This window comes from Carassius auratus, chromosome 18 (assembly GCF_003368295.1).
Source record: "Carassius auratus strain Wakin chromosome 18, ASM336829v1, whole genome shotgun sequence".
NCBI lineage: Eukaryota > Metazoa > Chordata > Actinopteri > Cypriniformes > Cyprinidae > Carassius > Carassius auratus.
The window spans coordinates 18434140-18450906 of NC_039260.1; the positions used below are offsets into that span (position 1 = coordinate 18434140).

The 16767-nt window shown below is 35.2% G+C and overlaps 1 pseudogene; it reads left to right on the top strand.

Annotated features, from left to right (window-relative positions):
- The first annotated feature begins 4374 nt into the window (after window positions 1-4374).
- On the top strand, window positions 4375-16757 carry LOC113118582 (UDP-glucuronosyltransferase 2A1 pseudogene; annotated as a pseudogene).
- The last annotated feature ends 10 nt before the right edge of the window (window positions 16758-16767 follow it).

The following is a 16767-nucleotide window of genomic DNA, read 5'->3' on the forward strand; positions in this document are numbered from 1 at the left end:
GGCTTGTTTGTACTGTCACGGATCACAAGAGGCGAAGACTCAAGTGCAGGCAGATGGGAAGACTTTATTTATACGTGACCAAAAATAAACAAAAACACAACTGAAACCACCCCGAAGGGGGAAAAAAACTAAAGTTACAAGACATAGACTGAACACAGAGTAGACAGGCATCAAAGGCATTAACAGGTAACAAGAGAACAGGTGAGTGGAGTTAGGGGAATGGAGTCCAGAGGAAAGGGAGAAACACAGGTGGAGCAACTAAAACAACGATGAGGTAACAAGATGGGCGGGGTTAGAAAATAGACAGGAGAGAGCACATGGCACCAAACAAACACAACACAAGCCATGTGCTAACAGAAAGACAAAGACAGAAGACTGTGACACTAACATCTTCATTTCTCTTCTTATATTCATTTATTTTTAATATATACTCTATTTGTTTTCTCCATACATCTTATCCCCTTATATCTCCTTTCTCCTCCCCTCTCTCCACTCCTTTTTCTTGTAATCTCTTTACAATTTTGTCCTCTTTGACAGTGACTATTAGTATTAGTGTTCATTTTTTATTTTCATTTTACATACATTACCAACTAATTAGCAAACAATGAATAATATAATTTGATACATTTTCAAAGAATTAGTGCTATCTGAGGAACTGTTTTCTGATGCTCTCTTACAATATAGAACAGAAACACAAGAAATTCAAGAGGCTAGATAACTGTGTGGAAGAGACAGCATTTAGAACCTACAATCCTCTCCACCATAAAGTCATCCAGATACTTCTGTTTCCATTTTAAACCTACAGAAGGTTCTGGAATATTATTCGCCGCACACAAAGCTCTGCAGCACTCTGTTGTTGAGTTGTATCCTGTTGTTTTGCACTGAACTGCTTGTCCCAGGTAGCTGCAGGTAAATATGGAGGTCTTTAGTGATGGAAAAAAGTTTACAAAACATCAGCAGCATGAAGACAGTGTTAAACTTGAGTCTAGACCCAAAGCGTACATCCACTGGTTTTTTTATGACCTCTTCTCAAATTCATGCAATAATTAAATTTTGCTCTGAGTGAGATGGGTAGCACAGGATGGTGCAGCATATTGTGCAGTGTGTATATACAGTATTGTTCAAAATAATAGCAGTACAATGTGACTAACCAGAATAATCAAGGTTTTTAGTATATTTTTTATTGCTACGTTGCAAACAAGTTACCAGTAGGTTCAGTAGATTGTCAGAAAACAAACAAGACCCAGCATTCATGATATGCACGCTCTTAAGGCTGTGCAATTGGGCAATTAGTTGAAAGGGGTGTGTTCAAAAAAATAGCAGTGTCTACCTTTGACTGTACAAACTCAAAACTATTTTGTACAAACATTTTTTTTTTTTTTCTGGGATTTAGCAATCCTGTGAATCACTAAACTAATATTTAGTTGTATGACCACAGTTTTTAAAAACTGCTTGACATCTGTGTGGCATGGAGTCAACCAACTTGTGGCACCTCTCAGCTGTTATTCCACTCCATGATTCTTTAACAACATTCCACAATTCATTCACATTTCTTGGTTTTGCTTCAGAAACAGCATTTTTGATATCACCCCACAAGTTCTCAATTGGATTAAGGTCTGGAGATTGGGCTGGCCACTCCATAACATTAATTTTGTTGGTTTGGAACCAAGACTTTGCCCGTTTACTAGTGTGTTTTGGGTCATTGTCTTGTTGAAACAACCATTTCAAGGGCATGTCCTCTTCAGCATAGGGCAACATGACCTCTTCAAGTATTTTAACATATGCAAACTGATCCATGATCCCTGGTATGCGATAAATAGGCCCAACACCATAGTAGGAGAAACATGCCCATATCATGATGCTTGCACCTCCATGCTTCACTGTGTACTGTGGCTTGAATTCAGAGTTTGGGGGTCGTCTCACAAACTGCCTGTGGCCCTTGGACCCAAAAAGAACAATTTTACTCTCATCAGTCCACAAAATGTTCCTCCATTTCTCTTTAGGCCAGTTGATGTGTTCTTTGGCAAATTGTAACCTCTTCTGCACATGCCTTTTTTTAAACAGAGGGACTTTGCGGGGGATTCTTGAAAATAGATTAGCTTCACACAGACGTCTTCTAACTGTCACAGTACTTACAGGTAACTCCAGACTGTCTTTGATCATCCTGGAGGTGATCATTGGCTGAGCCTTTGCCATTCTGGTTATTCTTCTATCCATTTTGATGGTTGTCTTCCGTTTTCTTCCACGTCTCTCTGGTTTTGCTCTCCATTTTAAGGCATTGGAGATCATTTTAGCTGAACAGCCTATCATTTTTTGCACCTCTTTATAGGTTTTCCCCTCTCTAATCAACTTTTTAATCAAAGCACGCTGTTCTTCTGAACAATGTCTTGAACGACCCATTTTCCTCAGCTTTCAAATGCATGTTCAACAAGTGTTGGCTTCATCCTTAAATAGGGGCCACCTGATTCACACCTGTTTCTTCACAAAATTGATGACCTCAGTGATTGAATGCCACACTGCTATTTTTTTGAACACACACCTTTCAACTAATTCAACTAATTGCCCAATTGCACAGCCTTAAGAGCGTGCATATCATGAATGCTGGGTCTCATTTGTTTTCTGAGAATCTACTGAACCTACTGGTAACTTGTTTGCCACGTAGCAATAAAAAATATACTAAAAACCTTGATTATTCTGGTTAGTCACATTGTACTGCTATTATTTTGAACAAGACTGTATATATATATATATATATATATATATATATATATATATATATATATATATATATATATATATTGTATGTATGTATGTATGTATGTATGTGTGTTCATACACAGCTTGAGTGGCAAGATTGTGTTCAGTTTCAACTATTTCTTCCATTTTATATTTTTGGGTAAGAATAAGAAGCACTTCTTCCAATAGTGTCTTTCATTCCAACATGCAAAAACATTTTTTGAATCTGCATCTGAAATAGCATGTGTTTACACAGTTTATGAATTTTATATAGGGGACATGGATACACTTAAACTGCAGATACAGATGTAAAAATTGAAAACTGAAAACTGATATTTGAAATAATTTTAAACATGAAAAGAAATTGTCGAATTGTGAAATTAAAACTGCCAGTAGGTGACAGCAAGTGAATGTTAACGAGTGGGGCATTAAGATTCAACCGATTCATTCAAACAAAGCAAACAAAGCATTTGAATGCGTTAATGAGTGAATCACTGAATCATTTGTGCAACCGATTCAGTCAATAAGTAAACACCATCCATTTCTCAGAGACGCAAAACAGAGCTGTGATCTGTTTGGAACTATTTTCGTTAGCAAAACTGAGCAAAAACAAGCAATATTGTGTCTAAAATCTAAGTCATTTATTGCTTTACTGAAAATTATTATTTAATGTGTTCATGCATGTGCAGAAAAACGATACTCTTTGTGTGGTATAGATGAAGTTATAGACCAACATGAAATTATACAAATATAAAAAACATACATAAGTATTCTTGCCGTCTACAGTTTAGAATCTCTGGAATTGTGAGTTTTAATAGATTAATAAATCAATGTGTGTGCACATCATTACAATAACCATTGCCATATTATCGCAGACGATGCTGTATATCCCACACCACAGACTCGACTTGATTGGAAAATAAAATCATCCGCGGTTGTGCGCGGCGCGTGCTTGTGTGCACGAGAGACAGGTGTTTTTATGAGTCTGACCTGATTTCGTCAAACCTGCTTTCCTGCAGTCTGTGTTTTTCTGGATATTATGTTGTAAGTAACGAATATACTTTGGGGGAAATGTATCGGAGTAAAAGTATACATTTTAATTAGGAAATGTAGTATAGTAAAAGTAAAAGTTGCCTGAAATATAAAAAATGTATTAAAGTACAGATCGATACTCCTAAAAATAATTAAGTACTGTAACGAAGTATTTTTATTTCGTTACATTACACCGCTTATAGTATATAATAATCCTATTAGCCTACTAATAATAATACATTTGGTTCGAATAGACAATATTTTAGGCCATAAATGTGTGGCTATGTTACAGCTCCCCTTTGAAGCTCTCGTATTTTTCTCCATCTCTCCCATCCTATTCTGCTCACAGGTGGTTGGAGATGAATTTTGTTCCTGCTTTGTTGCAGTTTGCTGATTTTTGTAAAATAACTTACGTTTCTGCTTTCAGAAGAAAATGGTAGTTTCAGTTTAATATGTTGAAGGCTCAGTTATAAATAATGGATAATAAATAATATTGATGATAAAAAATTATAAAAATTAAAATTAAAAAATACTGGGCTGGTTTTTGAAGCTGCGGTTGCTTATTTGTCTCGCGAGAGTTGACAACTATGTTACTTCCGCATTATCCGATTCCAGTGGAAATCTATTGGACTGTAGCAACTCTGTGTTTTAACAGCTTGGGCTGGTGTCCTTTCTGTAAAGGTGTGTATGTCGAATCGTGCAGACTTATTACTGAGACTTTTACCTGTGTGTGTGGCATTCAGTCTGTGTTCACAAAATTCTACAGATTAAATTCATGCATTCCCGCAAGTGAACTGTTATTCCCTGACTGTTCTTCCTCGAATTTGGAGTTAATACTGATACAGAATTACTAATGAGTTGTTTTGTTTTGTGAATCATGTTGTCCTATTGTTAAAAAGTACAAGTAAGCTAGTTATCTGTAGAAATTATATCACTAACAACTTTTTATATGTATAAAAGTGACATACATGCCATAAAGTTCATGTTACAAACAAACTTTGCACTTTGAACTGTCTTGCTGTTGACTACTCACTGCATTTTGAATAATCATTTTTGATATGCTAATAATTTGGTCAAAGAGTATCATGCCAAGATAAAGATATCAGCGCTGAAGAAAGCAGAAGCACATTATACTACAATTAAATTAATCCACAGTTCATAGGTTAAAATAGCCTATAACTTTTGAAAGGATGGTTGTTTATATGAGATTTGCATTATTTGAGGGCTCAGTAGTGTTCAGCAAGGTTCAAGACCGTTTTTTTTTTACTATAATTTAGTAGCTTGAATGTGACACAGGTAGGTAGTTGTACTGGACATTTATGGGGATGTTCTTTATAAGTACATAAAAAATATACAATAAAATCTTACAAAAACCACAACAACATTTTCAGAGCTGATTGGGTCAGATCAATCTGCAAATAGGAAGTCTTGAGCGTAACCCCCCAAAAATATGCAAGCCAGATATATACACTGAAGCCCAGTTAAAGTTCATGGGATAATTAAGCAATTATTCAATCGATGAGTGAGCATTAGTAAAGAAAACCCACTGTTAACAATGTTGAAGATGAACAACTACTGTTTAGGCTTCCAGACTAAATTGCAGTGCAAAATGCATCACATAATCCTCAACAGTGTTGATCATATAATTAGAATATCATCAAAGAGTTGATTTATTTCACTAATTCCATTCAAAAAGTGAAACTTGTATATTATATTCATTCATTACACACAGACTGATATATTTCAAATATGTATTTATTTTTAATTTTGATGATTATAACTGACAACTAAGGAAAATCCTGAATTCAGTATCTCAGAAAATGTGAATATTACTTAAGACCAAAAAAAAAAAAGGATTTTTAGAAATCTTGGCCAACTGAAAAGTGTGAACATGAAAAGTATGAGCATGTACAGCACTCAATACTTAGTTGGGGCTCCTTTTGCCTGTATTTATAGGCCTGTATAGAATGTAGATAAAATAATGCAGAAATAAACAGTTCACAAACTTCATTCATTGAACATTTTAAACATCACAACCATTACCCAATCTTGTCTGTCTTTAATACTGTGAAAAATATATAGACTGCTGTAGAAAATAAAGGTGTGTATAATCTAATAATTTATTACTGAGACGTTTGCCTTTGTGTGCCTCATGTTCACAATATTCATATTTAAATATACTCAAGTCCTTTTGAGTTCATGTATTGCCTCATGTGATCTCTTTCCCTCATTGCTTTCTCTCAAGATCACAGTCCAGATACTGGTAACAACCTGTTAAATGGGCGCTGAGCCAAATGACTCTTCAATCAGTAGTTATGTTGTTTTAATGTAAGCTAGTGTGCAAAGATATATTCACAGTCTATATAAGCCATATAACCCATGTTGCATATTAACTTTGCACCTTGAATTTAATTGCTGTAGGCTGATCTTTGTATTTCATAAGGTCCCTTCCATATGTTCTAATGCTAAAGGAGTAATTTATCATTTTTCAGAGAAAGATTATCACTGAACAGCACTGAGCAAAGCAGAAGCAGTCAATATAACTGTAAGTTATATAACATTTTTGGAATGACACCACAGGTTTATTAATCAATTAATTATTGATTCAAAATAAATGTTACATTTCCGTTGTTTCAAAGATTATCTGTAGTTTTCTGCAACAGTTTTAGGAATTGATCGTGAGAAAGACAGTACAATTTAGTAGCCCTAGTGTAATGCTTGTAGATATGGACAGGATAGTTATATACTCTGACGTTAAAGGTTTGGGATCAGTAAGATATAAATGGTTTTTAAAGTTTCTTCTGCTCATCATGGCAGATTTTTCAATCAAAAATACAGAAAACAAAAACAGTAATACCGTGAAACCGAACTGCAATTTAAAATATCAGTTTTCTATTTGAATATGCTAAAGCATAATTTATTTACATATTAAGTTGAATTTTCATAAATTATTAGTCTTAAGTGTCAAATTATGTTTCAGATTTTTTTCTAATATGCTGATTTCATTTCAATACTGGAAGTAGTTGTACTGTTAAATATTTTATTTACATTTTGTTTTTAATTATTTTTATTTTCAGGATTCTTGGATGAATATAAAATAAAAAACAGCATTTTATTTTCAAAATAGAAAATATTTTAACAAGTGTGTGTGTGTGCTCTTGTTTTTGTGACATATCAGGACACAACGTATAATGACATGGGTATGACACAGGAATTACAAGGAGAGGGTGACTTATGAGGACATAACCCATTTTTCAAAACGCTTATAAATCATAAAGAATGAGTTTTTTTTTTTTTTTTGTTGAAAAAAGTAAAAATGCACAAAGTTTCCTGTAAGGGTGAAGGGCGATAGAATATACAGTTTGTACAGTATAAAAACCATTACGCCTGTGGGATGTCCCCACTTTCACAAAAAGAAACAGTGATGCATATTACTAACCAAAATTAAGTTTAGAAACATTTACGGTAGGAAATTTAAAAAATATCTTCATGGAACATGATTTCCTAATGATTTTTGGCATGAAAGAAAAATCGATAATTTTGACACAATTGTGCTGTTTAGCACATAGTTTTCCAATAAATTACATTATATTTGTTTCATTATATTTACAATGCATTGGAATATCATGGAATACATGATAGGTAAAAATTGATTGCCTGAATGCACTGTAAGCGTCTGCTAAATGCGTGAATTTAATTTTTAATTTCATTTCATTTAAATTTAACACTGTTGTCAATGAACATAATGACTTCACCCTGACTGGAAGTATGTGTATAGGCTAAGTAATATATTTTCATGTGTGTTGATTGAATGAAGGCTATGTTTAATATACAGAGATAATATACTAGCCTTTACAACAAAACCTTTTGAGGAAAGAGCTTTTAGCCCCTCTTTTTTTCTTTTATTCTTTTTTAAGTGAACTTTGTGCCTGTATGGTCATTAGATTTTGGACTGTCTCCTTAAACTGGAGAACACAATGCACCATGGGGCTTCTAGTCCAACGTGCATCGTAGCCCATTTGAAGTAAATGGTTTTGTTTACCACCGGGTTTAGGTTTCCTGAACAACTTTTATGACTCAGTTTTTAAGTTGATTCACAGTGTAAGCTAGGCATTAGGTCTTTTACTCTGTTACAGTTAACAGCCATGTACACATGATGGCTAAAGCACCCTCAGTAATTTCAGAAGCATCCTCAGTGATGTGATTCTGGAACCAGGCCTACTGCTAATGAGTAATCATATGATTTTTTTTGTTTTGTTTTGTTTTTTGGTTGGTTGGTTGTTGTTGTTGTTTTTTTAGGAAATAAAATTTGAATAAGCATTTTGAACAAATCTCTGTATGAATGATAGAGTGGCAAATACATTTTTAACAGCCAGCAGTCAAAACAATGCAATTGACACAAACACTTTTTAAAGCGCCATTTTGCTTTCAAAAAGTGATTTGCTCTATATTGATCCTAAATCAGTTTCTGTGAGAACAAGCGGGTTTTAACATTCAACAATGACAAAACATGGATTGACACAGTTTTGTCAGGTGAGAAAGATTTGCTGAAGCTTCAATGACACTCTGATCAGTGCAAAGTAATGTAGGCCTGTACTTCTAACTCTACTTCACTCGGCCTTCTTTTTATTGCCCCCATTACTGCATTCTTGGCAGATTTGAGTTTTTGCATTTAGGGAGAAAATTGAGATGCTTGTTGCGGTCACCTAATCTCGTTAAGTATGAGTAGGTAAGCAACGTCCGAAACCTGTCTCTAGCTATCACAGTCGCTAAGATATTTTCAAACCTGTTTGATATTATCGCCACGTAATCTTGTAACATGAGCAACACAATGACAAGTGGAACTAATCCAGCCAATCACAGTGCAGATGGTATAAACACTCATGTTTCATTTTAATGAACAGAAACAAAAAGCAAAAAAATTGACAAATCAGAAACTAGACCTCTAACTAGAAATAAATTTAATTAATGCATATATTTTGTGTATATAATACCATGTTTCATTGTACTGTTTAATTACCTCCAACTCTTCTTGCATTACCAACAGTCCACATCTTCAAAGCCATTGTTTCTGACATATTCTGTTATGTTGTGGTTTCTTATTTCTTTCGGATAAAATAACTGCACAGCCCAATTAAAGGCCAGTTGGTCATCCATGCTTGAAGAAATGGCCTATAATTGCTGTAATTTCTTGAAAGAATTTATCTGAGAAAACATATTTTCACTGATGGTCAAGAAAGCCTCTTCACTGAATTTTTTGTAGCATGTTCACCTCGTTCGCGTTGTTTTGTGTAGTATGCCCATATGGGATTATATCTCACACAATTCTGCACGATCATATTTTGAGCTTTCAAAAGTGCGTTTTGCAGTTCGTATGAATTGAGTTTTGTGGAGAAAATGTTTGTCTCTCAAAGAAGAAAGAATTCTCAGTGCACAAAAATCAACTGTGCATTTAAAATACATTTTTGGATATGTGCAGACCTTCTGTTTTGTGCATGCAACATTTCACTAGCTTTCTCCTTTGATGCACCCTCAGTGCTCGCTAAATGCCATCGGCTCACTTGCTCAACACAGCCCAGCATTACAATATGCCATAATTCCAGCCAATCAGAGACAAGGCTGCTAAATTCTGATTGGCTGCCTTGACAACCAGTCACATAATTCCTTGCATAACCCTGACAAAGGTAATAGCTGATATTCTGATCATATTTTTTTCCCTAGCACATTTTACTAATTCCAAACGACATCAATCTTGAAGGGACACTCCACCCCATTAATCACTTATCTCCATGTTGTTCCAAACCCATGAAAGCTTCATTTGTCTTTGGAACACAATTTAAGATATTTTGGATGAAAACTGGGATGCTTGAGACTGTTCCATAGACTGCCAAATAAGTAACACTGTCAAGGTTCAGAAAAGTATAAGTTTAAGATTAAGACATAATCAGAATAGTCCATCTGCCATCAGTGGTTCAACCGTAACATTCTGAAGCGACAAGAATACACTGTTAAAAATATTCCGTAAAATATACGGTAAAAAAACGGCAGCTGTGGTTGCCAGAATTATACCGTAAAAAATATGGTAAAACCGTTTAATAATAAACATAACAGATGAGAAAAAATTAAGAAACATAGTTATTTCAAAGAAAAAACATCAAATTCAAACAAAATTTTAAATGCAACGCAGAGAATTCTGGGAACGTAAGTTTACGGTTTTTCCCTGTAAAGTTTACAGGAAATTACCGTTAACCAGTAAACAGGTTTGTACTGTAGCATTTTCACAGTTTTTTACCGTTAAAATCACAGTCATTTTTTACAGTGTACTTTTTGTAAGCAAAGAAAACAAAAATAATTACTTTATTCAACAATTCCTTTATAATCAGTCTCTGTACTGTTTCTCTCCATATCACTGTATGCTGCTTATGCTCTTCTGTATCAGCCGCGCCACAAGGATTTGCCATTTTCTTTCAAATCAAAGCTAAATACACGTAGAAACAGCACATCCTTGTCGTGCAGCTGATAAGGAATTAAGGTGAAGAATTAGGTGTGGAATCACCAGGAACATTTAGTCTCCAGCGCCACAATTTTCTAGAACTACAACCTACCTGGAGTCTCCAGAAGTACAAAGAGTAAGATTCTCAAAGACTTAGGTTAAGTATAGAATCCTTAAAATGATACCTACTCAATAAGAATCACATACTGTAGTGTAGTAAAATACTTAAAGGTTTTATATATATATATAGAGAGAGAGGGAGAGAGTGAGAGAGAGAGAGAGAGAGAGAGAGAGAGGCTGTATAGACAGATAAGTTGAGAGTGGCTCTTGAAGAACCAAGACTACATCTTTTTGTACCACTGTTTGAAGAATTTCTCTTCCAGAATCTGGCAGAAAGTTTCGGGAGTTTTTAGTCCATCTTGAGATTTTATCTGTATGAGATAACCTGCTTAATAATTATGTACACCTGAATACAAGCATATAAATATACAGAATATAAAGTTGTTCACTTCCAGCCTTCATGAACAATAATATAAATTGTTTCCACAAAACTCAGATCGCGCTCGTGCAAAATGCACTTTTGAAAATGCAGAATTGTGGCAGAGATCTAACTTTGCACAGCTATGACAAGACGACAGATGAGAACAAATCTTATTGCATAGTGTGAGACACAGTAATTCGGCTAGTCTTTTAGTCCTGTAGTGTGAACCTGGCTTTACAGAACAATATGGATGCTTTAAAGTTGTGTAACAATTGCTCAGGGGTTTCCGAATGTCCATTAAATTGAAGCTTCCATTATATCTTGCCTGTAATGACTGAGCAGTAGGGATGGGTGAATCGATCCTGAAGTATCGATAAATCGATACTCAAATAAAAAATACCAATACTAAGGTTTTTTTTAACCAGGGATTTTGTTTATTAAACAAAAAATAATGCCTGCAATATGCCTTAAATTGGACGAATAACCTATGTTAGCAAATAATTGCGTGGAAGGGATATTCCTGTACATCTGAACACATGCAAATGTTGCAAGGCAGAATGAATCAATTACAGAGAGAGCGTTCACTCACTTCTGACAGTGAAATTAAATAGAGCTGCGTTTCCCAAGAGTAGCCTATAATAAGAAATAATGTTATGTTTTTGGAAAAGGCAGCCAAGAACAATGCAGAAAAAACATAGGCTATATGTTTGGGTTATTTCACAATAAACCTATTGAAACTATACCCTCGTTTGTGCAGTACATTTATTTAAATTTTATTGTTAAAAGTTCATTTTGCTCATGTTCTATTCTGTATTGTTAATATAAATCATACACTCTCCAAATAAAAAGGTTATTCAGCCTATTACAGCCTATTACTGGCAGTCCCTTATGACAATGAACCATGGTAAAGTGAACATAGTTTAACTATAGTATTTGTAGATTTCCTTGGTTACCACTACAGTAAACATATTTTAACCATGTGTAAACAAAAATATAACCTAATAAGTTGCAATTAAGGCATATTGAATGTTAAAATGCATTTCAAATATAAAGTTAAGTAGGTATTATTGCCCATTGTACTCATAATGATTTAATAAATTGTATAATTTAAAAGGTCAGTTTAGAAGTACCGTACCGTAACAATATCGACGATACTGGCCATTAAAAGTATCGGTATCGTATTGAAAACAAAATATGTGGTATCGCCCATCCCTACTGAGCAGCATTTGAGAGCACAGCTCTTATTTGTTTACAGCTGTTACCGGGGAAACCTTTCTCTCTATGGCACTCTACAAGCTCCTCCTGCTGGCAGAAAATAAATTTGCATATATATATATGCCACAAATAGAGTGCAAGGCTGTGGGAAAACCCACTTCTGTTATGAATACTATTAAATATTTTAAATCGAATATCGCATAACTAGCCAGTTATGACATCACACGCATGTAGTGGAGGAATAACTTATGCTAATAAATTGATACGAGATCTCTGAGAAGCTGCTGTATTGAACATGGCACCTGATTAATAATTTACTATTTTTTGTTTCCTTGTTTCCTTCCTACTATAACTTGTTTATTGTTCCCAAAAGCATAATTTATTTAAAGGGGTCATATGATGCTTTTTTTAAAGATCATTATTTTTTTTATATTTGGTGTAACAGAATATGTTGACATGCTTTAATGTTCAAAAAACACATTATTTTTCAAATACTATACACATGCGTGCACACACACACACACACATGACACACAGATACTATTGGCAAAACTCAGCATTTGAACATTCAATAGAAAATAATTAAACTAATAACAAAACATGCTTACAGTAGCTGATTCAGAAGCGCCAGATTGTTGTAGCGAAGTCAGAATTACCTCCTCTCCTAGGTTGACGAAACGGTCATCCATAAAATGCATTGCTGTTCTGTTTTAATTAAGATTAAAGATTCCTAAATGCATCTACTTTCGAAAGGCAAAATAAAGTGCTTTTGCTTTCGCCTAGATGCACACATTATCTTCCTGACATGGCTGCTTCAGCAGTAACTGCGGTTACTAAACCATGCCTTTTTGCTTGCTTAAACATTTGGGCAGCATTATGCAAATATTTCCATATAGCAACATAGACATGGGGGTGTGTTTGAATGAGCCATTTTAGGGGGCCGTGGCGGAATCTTAATTTTGATTAAGAATATCTCTTTGGATTTGAGACTTTAGTCTTTGCAACTTTACAGATCTTCTTCATACACCAAGTGCTTGTAACACTCCAAAGAGAAAGGAAAAATTGAATACGCATCATATGTTTTTTAAATCCATATGTCTAACAAGAAACTATGCTTCTAACTACAGGTCGAGAGCTGTAGTTCTTACCACTTAAGTTACCGACACTGTTTGCAGTTGAACTATGGTTTCAGGAAACACCAAATCGATGAACTAAGTTGGTAACGACGGAACTTGCAACCATAGTTGGCTAACAATGATTTTGGGAAATGCACCCAAGAACGTTTATGTGTTTGGTTTGTCATTTAATGTGCAGGATCACTGAACTAAATTGTCAAGTAAAATTTTTTTGAATGATCAACAATCAGAAAAGAATAATACCTTATGCTCAAAAGTTCATTAATGGCAATAATCGTCAGGAAAAGGTGACTAAAGACAGGACAAACAGATAATTATAGAAGAAGAACTGGATAGCAGCTACTGTTTCTGCAAAACCAACTTGAAGATAAATGTTGGACTTTAAAGGGGTCATATGATGCGATTTCAAGTTTTCCTTTCTCTTTGGAGTGTTGCAAGCACTTGATGCATAAAGGAGATCTGTAAAATTGCAAAGACTAAAGTCTCAAACTCAAAAAAGACTTTATTTATAAAAGTTAACATGCCCAAATGTTCACACAAAGAAAGAAGGCATAACTGGCCTTCCAATAGATGACACAACTAGAAATTAATGGTTAAGTTGTATTTACAACACTGTTCCAAACAGTTCAAACCAAATAATCGGATGTGCAGCACATTTTATGGAGAACTATTTCCTGATCCTGGGAGAGAAGACTATGCTGGCTATTCTGACTCAGAGACTGAAAGTAAAGGATTTGCCACTGATGACTCAAATGCAAGTTTTGAGCAGTGTATAGCAGCAGGTCTCAATTCCAGTCCTCGTGCCCCCCTGCTCTGTACATTTTGTATGTTTCTCTTATGGCTTCAGACATTTGTTCTATTCGAACGTAAGTGCCCTGCGAAGTGGACATCACAGGATATTCTGTTATGATTCCAGTTCGACGTGACTGTATATGTTCCATCCAAAGTTCATTGAAGTGTGCGAGACGTGAATTTAAGTTGTATTTATTTAAAGGTATTAGATATCACAAATCCATGAATGAATGTTCCAAAGTGAAGTAAACTTAAACAGATTTCCCGTGCTCAGGGAGTAGGGAAATTATAGGTCATTATAATCCGGAATTTTGTGCCCACTGGATGCAACAAATGGCTTTATTGTAATGGGTTTTATTGTTTTTGCCTCATCGTGCTGGTGTTCTGATCAGGACACGCATCACAGTATAATAAGAAGCATAATATTTCCGTCACACACTTGAGGTATTCGGCCAATCACAAAGCACTCGATAGCTGGCCAATCAGAGCACACCTCACTTTTCAGACTGATGAGCTTTGTAAAATGCAATGCGTTTCAGAAAGGCAGGGCATAGAGAGGAGAAACAATAATGTACATTATGTGGAAAAGAATGTGTTTAGTTAACCTTAAACCGCATAAACAAATTTCACTACACCAAATACACAAAACAATGTTCCTTTTAGCAACATCATATGACCCCTTTAAAATCATAAAAACATAAAATTTACTTCTATGCGTCATATAGAAACAGTTGACAATCTCTATTTCAGTACATATTGTTTGGTAATCAGTGACACATGAAACAAGACAGTGACAGTAATTTTCCTGATTGATTACAAAGCATTCAGATAACCAGGTGACATGAAAACTGGGCTACAAGTGTACATCTATTTATTTCCATAATGTACCAGTGTGTATCTGTACTTTTATGCTCTACTGCTAGTGTTATCTGTATGCACCAAGGGTCTGAGAGTAACCCAATTTCAATTCTATGTATGTATGTGCTGTGCATGTCGAAGAATTGACAATAAAACAGACTTGACTTGATAATTTGCTGGCTATACTGTACTGCACAGGATATAATAATATTATCCAATATATGTAATCCAATGATTTTATCATTTACAGAGAGATGACGCCATTTTCTAAGAATATGGTTTCTGTTACACTTTGGATACCAATCATAATCCTTTTTGGTTCTCTCTGTGATGGTGGCAAAATCTTGGTGGTACCTTTGGAGGGAAGTCACTGGGTGAACATGGATATCATCATCAAGGCTTTAAATGATCAAGGACACAACGTTGATGTATTACGCAGCTCCAGTAGCTGGTTCATCAAGGAGAACTCGTCTTATTACAATACTATAACCATACCTGTCACCAAAGGAATAAATGAAGAATTTGTGGTAGATGTGCTCAACAACATGATTGACCATGAAAGAGGAAAGAGCTCCTGGCTAAGTCCTGTATGGCTGTTTTGGGATATGATTAGTGTCATTTATGAAACCCATGGAATGATATGTCAGCTTATAACAAACATACTTGAAAGTGAGGAAATTCTGAAGACACTGAAGGAAAATCAATATGATCTTTTGTTCACTGATCCAGGGTGGGGTGCAGGCATTATCCTGGCTCATAAACTCAAGTTACCCATGGTATATAATGTGAGATGGACCACCGTTGGAGAGGGACATTTTGAGATTGCTCCCTCTCCATTGTCCTACATCCCAATCACAGGATCTAGAAACACAGACAAAATGAACTTTTTTCAGCGAGTAGAGAATAGTATGTATTATTTGCTAATGTACTTTCAAAATGGTTATTTTAATTTGGCACAGTACCAAGCACTTTGTGATAAATACTTCTATCCACCTGTAAGTTATTATGAACTTCTCCAGGGTGCTGATATATGGCTTATGAGGGTTGATTTTGTTTTTGAATTTCCACGTCCAACAATGCCAAATATCATCTATATTGGTGGCTTCCAGTGCAAACCAGCAAAGGCCCTTCCACGTGACCTTGAAGTCTTCATGCAAAGTTCTGGAGAGCATGGAGTCGCTATCATGTCTTTGGGGTCATTTATTAGTAATCTACCAGATGATATAACAGCGGAAATAGCAGCTGCTTTTGCTCAGCTCCCTCAAAAGGTTATTTGGAGATACACTGGAAAAAGACCATCTGCTTTGGGCAACAACACATTACTGATTGACTGGATGCCACAGAACGATCTTCTAGGGCATCCAAAGACTAAAGTTTTTATTGCTCATGGTGGAACCAATGGGGTACAGGAAGCTTTGTATCATGGTGTTCCAGTGGTTGGAATTCCACTGTTTTTTGACCAGTACGACAATCTTCTTCGATTACAAAATAGGGGAGGAGCCAAGATACTTTCTATTGCAACTTTAGATCAAAAAACACTGCACGCCGCTATACAAAATGTAATCAGTGATCCATCCTACAGACTGAATATGCAGAGACTGTCTAATCTGCACAGAGATACACCAGTTAAACCTTTGGACAGTGCGCTCTTCTGGATTGAGTTTGTAATGAGACACAAAGGTGCTGCTCACCTTCGGTCAGAATCTTACAAACTGCCTTGGTACTCCTATTACTCAGTAGATGTTGCAGTTACACTGTTCGCACTTGTTTTGATATTCACTCTCTCCATATTTTTAACAGTTAAATATCTGTGTTTCAAGTGCTGCAACAGAAAGAGGAAAACTGAGTGACATATTTGCATATGAAGTAGATCACTTACAACTAAAGTACAACTTATCTGACTTATGTGAAATGAAAAGAAAATGCCAAAAAGTATATAAAATTACAAATTGCATGTTCCCATTTATCATAGTTACCTTTAATGGAATAATTCACATTAAATTCTTCCACTGTCTATGCATTTT